Below are 12928 nucleotides of genomic sequence, written 5' to 3'. Positions count from 1 at the left end.
TTTTATGTCAAAATACTGAACAGATGTTTACCTTGTCCCAATAAACATCTGTTCGGTAATTTAACATAACGTTAACAGTTAAGTGTCAGGTTCAAACATTGATGACTATCTATTAAATAAGACAAGAAGCAAGGAATTAAACGGAGACTATTATGTTAAAATACTGAACAGATGTTTACCTTGTCCCAATAAACATCCGTTCAGTATTTTAACATCACGTTGCTAACAGTTAAGTGTCAGGTTCAAACACTGATGAATATTTATTAAACAAGACAAGAAGCAAGGAATTAAACATACTTTTATGTCAAAATACTGAACAGATGTTTACCTTGTCCCAATAAACATCTGTTCAGTATTTTAACATAACGTTAACAGTTAAGTGTCAGCTTCAAACACTGATGAATAACAAGACAAGAAGCAAGGAATTAAACTGAGACTTTTATGTTGAAATACTGAACAGATGTATACCTTGTCCCAATAAACATCTGTTTGTTATTTTAACATAAAAGTGTTTGATTGTGAGGCATTAAATGCCACAAAATGCAACGCTGGCTGAGTAACAACAATATGAACGTTGCACGTAAAATTTCTTCGCCGGTTTCGCCATCCCACAGGGATTTTTCTTTTGTGTTTCTGCACCTGCGGTTCCGACATTATTTGTCAACACTGTCTGCTCTCCTTTTCTCGCACATTTGACCCTCTGATATTCTGTGTACCTACACTCTGTCCTCCTCCTGTCTAGGCCTTGTGTTGAATGTAGCAGTCTTTTATTTTATTGTGCCCTACAAAGTGTTTATACGATACAAGTATTGCACTAATTTCAAGGGATGTGCCGATCGTTTGACATCGGACAATTTACGTTAAAAAAAAAAAAGTTTCCATACACAATGTGGAGCCGCTCCCCTTAGTTTATGATAATCACCTTCATTACTGCGAATGAACTGCATTTCTTAGTGTCTTAAGTACCACTACAAAATTCCCGCGAAAATTTTGATGGGCCTACTATCTGTGACCTGGACCTCCGTACTTTTTAAGATGGTGCCGAGTGTCATAATCCGTGAGTTTTAGGTGTAACTGTACAAAAAGAGCTACAGAGCTAACCTAAAACTTTACCATGCTAACATTTAGCATGTGTGCTAACGACGGCATGCTAACAGTTAACATATCTCACATTTCCAGTAACAAGGCTGTAAGGTGTGTGGCTGCGGAAATAAACGAGTGTAAAATCAGATAAAGAAAGTTAGCATGCTTCAGTTAGCTTGCTAGCATGTTAACGTTAGCACAATGACAGCTAAGAGCCGTCACATACCTAGAATAGAATAGATCTTTATTATAATTGTACATTATACAATTAAATTGTAAGCAAAACTAATTTAGTGCAAATTCATAATAACACATAAGAACATAGATAAAAATACTAAGCACACAGCTCGTTATTTGGCTTTAGGTTAAATGGTTGCAAAATTATCTAAAAAAAGCTAGCGCTTTAATGTTAGCATGCTAACATAAACCTGATAACGGTTAGCATGAATCACATACCAAGTTATATGACTGTAAGGTGTATAGCTGCGTAATTAGAAAAAAAAATGTAAAGTTAGCTAATTTTACCATGCTATTATGCTAAAGTTAGCATGCTAAAAGTTAAGTGTCAGGTTCAAACACTGATGACATCTATTAAACAATCCAAGAAGCAAGGAATTAAACAAAGACAGAATTACATTTGGCTCAATTGAGGAGAGACGTCTCGGCTTTTAGTTGAACTTTCCCTGATTACATAGCAACTGCTGTTTCTAAGGGACCGGGGTCGTAAACAGCCATCGCCTTTGGTTACAGAACAGTTCAAAGAAAACGTCGTAAAACAATTCAAAGAAGCAGTGCCTGGAAGGGAGTCTGGTCCTGCTTCCTCTCCGCTTTGTAGTTCTCGGGTCATGTCAAGCCGACATGCAAATTGCTAAGCTAATGGCTAAGTTAGCTTGAAACAACATCAAGAAATAAGTTCTGAGTAAAGAAGGTTAAGAATGTAGACTTGACCATGTTATGTCGGAAAGTAAGTAGCGATTAACATGAAATTAACAAGTATATTAATAAGATGAGGTGGCGACTTGTCCAGGGTGTGGCCCGCCTTCTGCCCGAATGCAGCTGAGATAGGGTCCAGCACCCCAAAAGGGACAAGCGGTAGAAAATGGACGGATTATTAAGAGTTAGAGAGAGGATAATGTAAGTATTGACATGTTAGCATTGTCATATTCCGAGGAGGGCAGATCGATCCATAAAATGGTAGCGTCAATACCTAGGGTAGTAGCAGTATATGATACCAGTGATTAGGTTGATACCATTTTTCAGTGATATTAGTTCGCGCTTTTATTTAGTTTTTTTGTTATTTTGTAGCGTAATGTTGACTATGTTCTGGCCACACAATTGTATGAATTAAAGAAAATGAAGTAGTTAAAATATCGTGTTGATATGTTGATAACAGCAGTTCAATCATCTGATCGGTTAAATATCGGCCGATTGTGATCGGCAACATGAGTCCTGTTAGGAACATCCCTTCTTATCAGTTGTTGGACTGTAGTTTTGATTACCAAATTTTGAGGTGTCGAAATCGCCATGTAAAATTGCTAATGAGTAGTATGTATATTGCATACTGCGATGAATTGGCGAATTGTCCAGGGTGTATCCTGCCTTCCGCCCGATTGTAGCTGAGATAGGCGCCAGCGCCCCCCGCCACCCCGAAAGGGAATAAGCGGTAGAAAATGGATGGATGGATGGATGGATGGGTATATTGCACAGCAAAGTGGTTTTACAAAATTCTTTATGCATTTTATTAGATTTTTTTTTTAACTTAAAAGTAAATAAAAATATGGTAAGTTGCAATAATTTCACCTTAAAATTTAGAGCATTTTACTGTAAATGGAAAAACAGTACTGCTGTTTTAATGGTAAAAAGGCAGCTCAGTTGCCAGAATTTTACTGTAAAATTTACATAGTTTTTTTTTTTACTGTAAATAAAACAATGCATTTTTACAGTAAAATATTAGGTTATGGCTTTTTGTTTGTTTTGCCACAAAACTAGATTTTTTTGGTGTATTACTGTAAATGCCAAAACGGCACCACAGTTAATTACAGTGAAAAAAAGGAAGTACTGTTTTCTTCATTTACAGTGGAACAAAAAAGTATTTAGTCAGCCACCGATTGTGCAAGTTCTCCCACTTAAAATGATGACAGAGGTCTGTAATTTTCATCATAGTTACACTTCAACTGTGAGAGACAGAATGTGAAAAAAAAATCCAGGAATTCACATTGTAGGAATTTTAAAGAATTTATTTGTAAATTAGGGTGGAAAATAGGTATTTGGTCAAAAACAAAAATTCAACTCAATACTTTGTAATAAAACCTTTTTTGGCAATAACAGAGGTCAAAGGATTACTATAGTTCTTTACCAGGTTTGCACACACAGTAGCTGGTATTTTGGCCCATTCCTCTATGCAGATCTTCTCGAGAGCAGTGATGTTTTGGGACTTTCAACTCCCTCCACAGATTTTCTATGGGTTTGAGGTCTGGAAACTGGCTAGGCCACTCCAGGACTTTCAAATGCTTCTTACGGAGCCACTCCTTCGTTGCCCGGGCGGTGTGTTTGGGATCATTGTCATGCTGGAAGACCCATCTTCACAGCTCTCACTGATGGAAGGAAGTTTTGGCTCAAAATCTCACGATACATGGCCCCATTCATTCTTTCCTTAACACGGATCGATCGTCCTATCCTTTTAGCAGAAAAACAGCCCCAAAGCATGATGTTTCCACCCCCATGCTTCACAGTAGGTATGGTGTTCTTGGGATGCAACTCAGTATTCTTCTTCCTCCAAACACGACGAGTTGAGTTTATACCATCCATTTTCTACCGCTTATTCCCTTTCGGAGTCGCGGGGGGCACTGGCGCCTATCTCAGCTACAATCGGGCGGAAGGCGGGGTACACCCTAGACAAGTCGCCACCTCATCGCAGGGCCAACACAAAAAGCTCTATTTTGGTTTCATCCGACCACATGACATTCTCCCAATCATCCATGTGCTCTCTGGGAAACTTCAGACGGGCTTGGACATGCACTGGCTTAAGCAGGGGGGACACGTCTGGCACTGCAGGATTTGATTCCCTGTCGGCGTAGTGTGTTACTGATGGTAACCTTTGTTACTTTGGTCCCAGATCTCCGTTCTCATGATCATTTTGACCCCACGGGATGAGGGGTTTTTGCGTGGAGCCCCAGATCGAGGGAGATTATCAGTGGTCTTGTATGTCTTCCATTTTGTGATAATTGCTCCCACAGTTGATTTTTTCACACCAAACTGCTTGCCTATTGTAGATTCACTCTTCCCAGTCTGGTGCAGGTCTACAATTCTTTTCCTGGTGTCCTTCGTCAGCTCTTTGGTCTTGGCCATAGTGGAGTTTGGAGTCTGACTGTTTGAGGCTGTGGACAGGTGTCTTGTAGATGGATAACGAGTTCAAACAGGTTCCAATAATACAGGTAACGAGTGGAGGACAGAAGAGGTTTTTAACGAAGAACCTACAGGTCTGTGAGAGACAGAGATCTTCCTTGTTTGACGTGATTAAATACTTATTTTCCACCATAATTTACAAATAAATTATTTAAAATTCCTACAATGTGAATTCTTTGTTTTTTTTTCACATTCTGTCTCTCACAGTTGAAGTGTACCTATCATGAACATTACAGACCTCTGTCATCATTTTAAGTGGGAAAACTTGCACAATAGGTGGCTGACTAAATACTTTTTTGCCCCACTGTATATAAACTGTCAGACTGCGTGGTGGGCAGTAGTGGGTTTCAGTCGGCCATGAAGCCCGGACATGATGTCACATTCGATTATACGTGAATCGAAAGCCGGTATTATCGATGAAATTTGGTCGGTAGCTATAAAAGTATTGGATTTGGCACCTATCCCTAACGAGCCCTGACCTCAATCCCTCCACACATTTTTGGAATAACCCTCAGGTCCAACCTCAGTGACCTCTGACCTGAAATTGACCCTCATACACACTTTAAAGTCTTGCAGAAACTCCACCCAATGGAATGGAAGCTGCTATGAGAGGTACCAACTCCATACTTGTCTTCAAACTGAAAGCGATCAGAAAATGGTCTCAATTGAACACGTCATGGTTTTTTCACAATCTCGTTTTTTCCAGTCAGCAACTTTCCATCCGTCAGTTCCTCTTTCCACAAAAAATACGCTTTATAAAGGAGAAGATTACGCACGTGGGTTGTATTGTTTTCTTTAAAAATCACAACCATAATTATACAAGGTGTCTAGGGACTCTATGAAGTCCTATTACGTTGACCATGTATTAGGACTTTGGATAGGATTGACAAAAAGTGCACGTTATTATTTTTGACGTGCTTTCTAGCACGTTTGTGTCGAAATAAGTTCCGCAAACGATGTTCTGTTCATGTCCGCCCTTAGCAACACTTTTCCAAACTATTTTATCTGAACAGAAAAACACTTAATTCCTCAAACTGTCTTATAGTGACTTCCGCAAAAATGCTCATTTATGTTTATCAGTAGTTATTAATTTCATGATAGGTGTATTCTTAGTTTTTTTGGAGCGGCGTAACTCAGCCTACAAATCCCCTTTAAAAAAAACATCAAAACACCTCCATTGAGGTTTTATATACAATATGTAAGTATGTATGTAATTGTGGAAGGAGGGCGTGGTCTGCGGGCCTGCCGCAGAACGGGGTGTGCCATGACCGGCCTCGAAAACAGAGACAGGTGCGTAGATGGCCCAGGTGGGCCTTATCTAATCATCTGTCACCTTTATTAGCAGCAGCCGTGATGAGACGAGTAGTGGGAGTTGGAGGTGGATGCAGAAAAGACTTGTTGCCGGGAAGCAATAATCTCGAACCATGTGAGAATAAAACCTTGTTATACCCTGAAGTCCCGGCAGTGAGTGGTGGTTTGAAGAACCCACTAAAAGGCAACCTTTACAGTAATGTAGTAACAAATATAATATGTAGTATTTACGTATTTTGATCATTTTAAGCATACGCGTCCGTGTTTGCTTTTTTTTCCCTTCGTCACTGATTATTACTCACTACAGACTTTGAGAGCCAACGAACATAATACAACACTTACTGTACGAGGTCTGCTGTCATTAGGACGTCGACTGCTAGGATGTTCATATATTCCCATTTTACAGGAAGAATGTCTCACAATCCTCGCAAAGAAGCGTTTTTTTCTAGATTTGTCCGGTAATGGCCGACTGCGTGGCCAAAAATAGGGCAAAACTTTACCTCAAAGGACAAAAAAAGGTTTAAACTTGTATCACTTACAAACCCCGTTTCCATATGAGTTGGGAAATTGTGTTAGATGTAAATATAAACAGAATACAATGATTTGCAAATCTTTTTCAACCCATATTCAGTTGAATGCACTACAAAGACAAGATATTTCATGTACAAACTCAAAATTCATTTTGTTTTTGCAAATAATAATTAACTTAGAATTTCATGTCTGCAACACATGCCAAAGTAGTTGGGAAAGGGCATGTTCACCACTGTGTTACATCACCTTTTCTTTTAACAACACTCAATAAACGTTTGGGAACTGAGGAAACTAATTGTTGAAGCTTTGAAAGTGGAATTCTTTCCCATTCCTGTTTTATGTAGAGCTTCAGTCGTATTTTACGCTTTATAACGTGCCACACATTTTCGATGGGAGACAGGTCTGGACTGCAGGCGGGCCAGGAAAGTACCCGCACTCTTTTTTTACGAAGCCACGCTGTTGTAACACGTGCTGAATGTGGCTTGGCATTCTCCTGCTGAAATAAGCAGGGGCGTCCATGAAAAATATGGCGCTTGGATGGCAGCATATGTTGTTCCAAAACCTGTATGAACCTTTCAGCATTAATGGTGCCTTCACAGATGTGTAAGTTACCCATGCCTTGGGCACTAATGCACCCCCATACCATCACAGATGCTGGCTTTTGAACTTTGCGTGGATAACAGTCTGGATGGTTCGCTTCCCCTTTGGTCCGGATGACATGATGTCTAATATTTCCAAAAACAATTTGAAATGTGGACTCGTCAGACCACAGAACACTTTTCCACTTTGCATCAGTCCATCATAGATGATCTCGGGCCCAGAGAAGCCGGCGGCGTTTCTGGATGTTGTTGATAAATGGCTTTCGCTTTGCTTGGTAGAGCTTTAACTTGCACTTACAGATGTAGCGACAAATTGTATTTAGTGACAGTGGTTTTCTGAAGTGTTCCTGAGCCCATGTGGTGATATCCTTTAGAGATTGATGTCGGTTTTTGAGACAGTGCCGTCTTAGGGATCGAAGGTCACGGTCATTCAATGTCGGTTTCCGGCCATGCTGCTTACGTGGAGTGATTTCTCCAGATTCTCTGAACCTTTTGATGATATTATGGACCGTAGATGTTGAAATCCCTAAATTTCTTGCAATTGCACTTTGAGAAACGTTGTTCTTAAACTGTTTGACTATTTGCTCACGCAGTTGTGGACAAAGGGGTGTACCTCGCCCCATCCTTTCTTGTGAAAGACTGAGCATTTTTTAGGAAGCTGTTTTTATACCCAATCATGGCACCCACCTGTTCCCAATTAGCCTGCACACCTGTGGGATGTTCCAAATAAGTGTTTGATGAGCATTCCTCCACTTTATCAGTATTTATTGCCACCTTTCCCAACTTTTGTGACATGTTGCTGGCATCAAATTCCAAAGTTAATGATTATTTGCACACAAAAAAAAGTGTTTATCAGTTTGAACATCAAATATGTTGTCTTTGTAGCATATTCAACTGAATATGGGTTGAAAAGGATTTGCAAATCATTGTATTCCGTTTATATTTACATCTAACACAATTTCCCAACTCACATGGAAACGGGGTTTGCATTTCCAGCTGCGATGCCACCGGCCTACAGGATGACACAAATGTGCTACTGATAGACGTAAATGTGACATTTTTGCGATCATGAGCCGTCTCTCCGGTTTCTATTTCTATCATTTCAACCGCCATGACCCAAAGCATCACCACAGCGGTATATTGGTTACCCTCTGGTTAGGGTTCTTACACAAAAGACGCGCCAAACGATGATAAGCATCGAGAGAGGAAAAAAAAAAAAAAGTGTAGTGACCCATTGCTCCATTTGTACTTCATCCAGAAGGAAGGAAACGCTCCCCTTGAGGTAACGGAACTGAGCGGTTGCTTCACATTTCAGCAAAACAGGAAATTTCACGTTTCCTCTGCTGCTGCTTATAGCGACAGCTTGCATCTCATTCACTTCTGCATATGTTCACACACAAAAGGTACTCCACCGCACGTTTTCACACAGCCACACTTTTTACATCCAGCTTCCAAGAACTGCACTGCAGTGACATTGTGGTGTCAATGCTTAAAAGTGCCAAAACCAGTAAAGTTGGCACGTCGTGTAAATGGTAAATAAAAACGGAATACAATTGTTTGCAAATCCTTTTCAACTTATATTCGATTGAATAGACTGCAAAGACGAGATATTTAACTTCATTTTTGTTTTGCAAATAATCATTAACTTAGAATTTAAAGGCCTACTGAAGTGAAGTGGATTATATTTATATAGCGCTTTTTCTCTAGCTACTCAAAGCGCTTTACATAGTGAAACCCAATATCAATCAATCAATCAATGTTTATTTATATAGCCCCAAATCACAAATGTCTCAAAGGACTGCACAAATCATTACGACTACAACATCCTCGGAAGAACCCACAAAAGGGCAAGGAAAACTCACACCCAGTGGGCAGGGAGAATTCACATCCAGTGGGACGCCAGTGACAATGCTGACTATGAGAAACCTTGGAGAGGACCTCAGATGTGGGCAACCCCCCCCTTTAGGGGACCGAAAGCAATGGATGTCAAGCGGGTCTAACATGATACTGTGAAAGTCCAATCCATAGTGGCTCCAACACAGCCGCGAGAGTTCAGTTCAAAGCGGATCCAACACAGCAGCGAGAGTCCCGTCCACAGGAAACCATCTCAAGCGGATCAGCAGCGTAGAGATGTCCCCAACCGATACAGGCGAGCGGTCCATCCTGGGTCCCGACGAGCGGTGCATCCTGGGTCTCGACTCTGGACAGCCAGTACTTCATCCATGGTCATCGGACCGGACCCCCTCCACAAGGGAGGGGGGGACATAGGAGAAAGAAAAGAAGCGGCAGATCAACTGGTCTAAAAAGGAGGTCTATTTAAAGGCTAGAGTAAACAGATGAGTTTTAAGGTGACACTTAAATGCTTCTACTGAGGTAGCATCTCGAACTGTTACCAAGAGGGCATTCCAGAGTACTGGAGCCCGAACGGAAAACGCTCTATAGCCCGCAGACTTTTTTTGGGCTCTAGGAATCACTAATAAGCCGGAGTCTTTTGAACGCAGATTTCTTGCCGGGACATATGGTACAATACAACCGGCAAGATAGGATGGAGCTAGACCGTGTAGTATTTTATACAATATCTAAGTTACATTCAAACCAGTGTGGGTGGCACTGGGAGCAGGTGGGTAAAGTGTCTTGCCCAAGGACACAACGGCAGTGACTAGGTTGGCAGAAGCGGGAATCGAACCTGCAGCCCTCAAGTTGCTGGCACGGCCGCTCTACCAAACGAGCTAAACCTGAAATGAGACATTCTTATTTAAACGGGGATAGCGGGTCCATTCTGTGTCATACTTGATCATTTCGCGATATTGCCATATTTTTGCTGATTTAGTAGAGAACATCCACGATAAAAGTTGGCTAGTAAAAAAAGCCTTGCCCGTACCGGAAGTAGCAGAGGATGTGCGCGTGACGTCACGGGTTGTGGAGCTCCTCACATTGTTTACAATCATGGCCACGAGCAGCAAGAGCGATTCGGACCGAGAAAGCGACGGTTTCCACAGTAATTTGAGCGAGGATGAAGGATTCGTGGATGAGGAAAGTGAGAGTGAAGACTGCGCTCCTTGACTACGGTCTAGAGCTGGGAGCCAAACAGCAAGAAAGGTGTAGTTGATACTGTTATTTGATTGACTCTTTGCGTGTCTGTGAATACTGTTAACTGATTGGCTGTTAGCGGGCCCTTACCATTCATTGTTCAGTGACACTTCCTGTTTCCCAAGTTCCCAAAGGGCAAGTGACTTGATGAAGCAAATGTTGCTTCAACATTTCGGGTTTCTTCGGACCAAAAATATAGGTACATATCAGATATTTTATCTAACACATTTTACATTGTTATAGTATTATCGGCCCAGCCCTAGGATGTAGGAATGTGAATCTTTGGGTGTCCCACGATTCGATTTAATATCGATTCTTGGGGTCATGATTCGATAATATATCGATTTTTTTTTTGATTCGATTCGATTCTCGATTCAAAAATGATATTTTTCCGATTCAACACGATTCTGTATTCATTCAATACATAGGATTTCAGCAGGATCTGCCCCAGTCTGCTGAGTGAGTTCTTTGGTGAGTTCAGGTGCCTGCCAGTACAGTGGGATAGTCAAATTTCTGTGGTGAGTTCAGGTGCCTGTCACTATAATGAGATGGTCCAACTTCTGTGGTGAGTTCAGGTGCCTGTCACTACAATGAGATGGTCCAACATCTGTGGTGAGTTCAGGTGCCTGTCACTACAATGAGATGGTCCAACATCTGTGGTGAGTTCGGGTGTCTATCACTACAATGGAATATTCAAACATCAGTGGTGAGTTCAGGCCCATGCCACTAAAAAAAAGGCGACGGCAGTGGGAGCGATTCAGATGTTATTAGACACATTTACTAGGATATTTCTGGGAAATCCCCTTTCTGCGTATTGTGTTACTAGTGTTTTAGTGAGATTATAAAGTCATTCGTGAAAGTTGGAGGGGGTGTGGTGACCGCCAGTGTCTCTGATGAAAGCCATGGAGGAGCCAAGAAAGTCGCAGCTGCCTCTTGACAGCACTCCCGTCCAAAGGCAAAACCCAGTAACTCAATTTGGGTCAAAACTGAGCTGATAATAATTTGGGAGTTCCTAGGTGATACGCTTTACATTAGTGTATGCGATATTCCGTAAGTAAGCTGTTACGCGCATGGCAGGACCTAGCAACTACCACATAACCGCGTAGTTGCAACAGAAAAACCTAGTATCTCAGGGGACCAATCGGAGCTTCTTTGTCAGTCGCCTTATTGTCTTTAATGAGACATTTGCAGGAATGGGGGCCGACGGTCAAGCCGATTATGTGATATTACGGCACGAGGGGATATTTGGAAGATTGGCCCAGGACGTTGCAAGCACCTTCATTAAATGTATTGTTCTAGATTCTTCCCCTCGCATACTCTTTTGGGCAAAAAAATGTGGAGGTCCAAATAAAAACTGGACGCTGCCCAATGTGCAAACGCAGAATGGGGCCCACCCGAGATTTTGATAAAATATCTGGAGAAAGGGCACACGTTCATGAGAGCAGATTCAATCCATGGCTCAATCGGCAAGAAAATGAAAGCTGAAGAAAACATCTCCGCGTTTGATGACTTTGTAGATCTTTGTAAGACAGCATCAAGATAGATTGGTTTATCTTTGTTTTCTCATAATCAGCTAGAAGTGAGTTACTAGGTTTTGCCTTTGGACGGGAGAGCTGCAGGAGGACGCAAGCTCCGCTCATGTCTCCGGTAAGAGCCGACTTATTACCACCATTTTCTCATCCAAAAACTTGCCGGTTGAGAAAAATGTTCGCTTGACCGTTCTGTTCCATATTAAAGCCTCACAACAAAGAAAGAAACACCGGCTGTGTTTCGGTTGCTAAAGGCAGCCGCAATACACCGCTTTCCACCAACAGCATTCTTCTTTGACGTCTCCATTATTCATTGAACAAATTGCAAAAGATTCAGCAACACAGATGTCCAGAATACTGTGTAATTTTGCGATTAAAGCAGACGACTTTTAGCCGTGAGTGGTGCTGGGATAAAAAGTCACCTCCAACCAATAACGTCACGAGCACGCGTCAACATAAGCGTCGTCATTCCGCGATGTTTTCAACAGGACACTTCGCGGGAAATTTAAAATTGCAATGTTAATAATTCATCATTGATATATAAACTATCAGACTGCGTGGTCGATAGTAGTGGCTTTCAGTAGGACTTTAATGGCAGCAACACACTGCAAAAAAGTTGGCACGGGCATTTTTTTTACCACTGTGTTACATGGCCTTTCCTTTTAACAACACTATGTAAACGTTTGGGAACTGAGGAGACCAATTTTCGAAGCTTTCCTGGTGGAATTATTTCCCATTCTTGCTTGAAGTACAGCTTAAGTTCTTCAACAGTCTGAGGTCTTCGTTGTGGTATTTTAGGCTTCATAATGCGCCACATATTTTCAATGGGAGACAGGTCTGGACTCTAGGCAGGCCAGTCTTTTACTATGAAGCCACGTGGTTTGGCATTGTCTTGCTGAAATAAGCAGGGGCGTCCATGATAACGTTGCTTGAATGGCAACATGTGTTACTCCAAAACCTGTATGTACCTTTCAGCATTATTGGTGCCTTCACAGATGTGTAAGTTACCCATGCCTTTGGCACTGATACACCCCCATTCCATCACAGATGCTGGCTTTTGAACTTTGCGTCTATAATAATCCGGATGGCTCTTTTCCTCTTTGTTACAGAGGACATGACGTCCACAGTTTCCAAAAATAACTTGAAATGTGGACTCGTCAGACCACAGAACACTTTTCCACTCTGCATGAGTCCATCTCAGATGCGCTCGGGGTTCAGCGAAGCCGGCGGCGATTCTGGGTGTTGTTGATAAATGGCTTTGGCTTTGCAGAGTAGAGTTTTAACTTGCACTTACAGATGCAGCGACCAACTGTAGTTACTGATAGTGGTTTTCTGAAGTGTTCCTGAGCCCATGTGGTGATATCCTTTACACAGTGATGT

General features: G+C 41.6%; 1 long non-coding RNA gene across 1 annotated transcript in view; it reads left to right on the top strand.

The window, feature by feature from the left end:
- LOC133569747 (uncharacterized) overlaps positions 1 to 12928 on the top strand; it is a 35350-nt gene that overhangs the window by 5883 nt on the left and 16539 nt on the right. The window lies entirely within an intron of this gene.

This window comes from Nerophis ophidion, linkage group LG15 (genome assembly GCF_033978795.1).
Source record: "Nerophis ophidion isolate RoL-2023_Sa linkage group LG15, RoL_Noph_v1.0, whole genome shotgun sequence".
NCBI lineage: Eukaryota > Metazoa > Chordata > Actinopteri > Syngnathiformes > Syngnathidae > Nerophis > Nerophis ophidion.
This window is presented reverse-complemented; position numbering and strand designations above follow the sequence as displayed.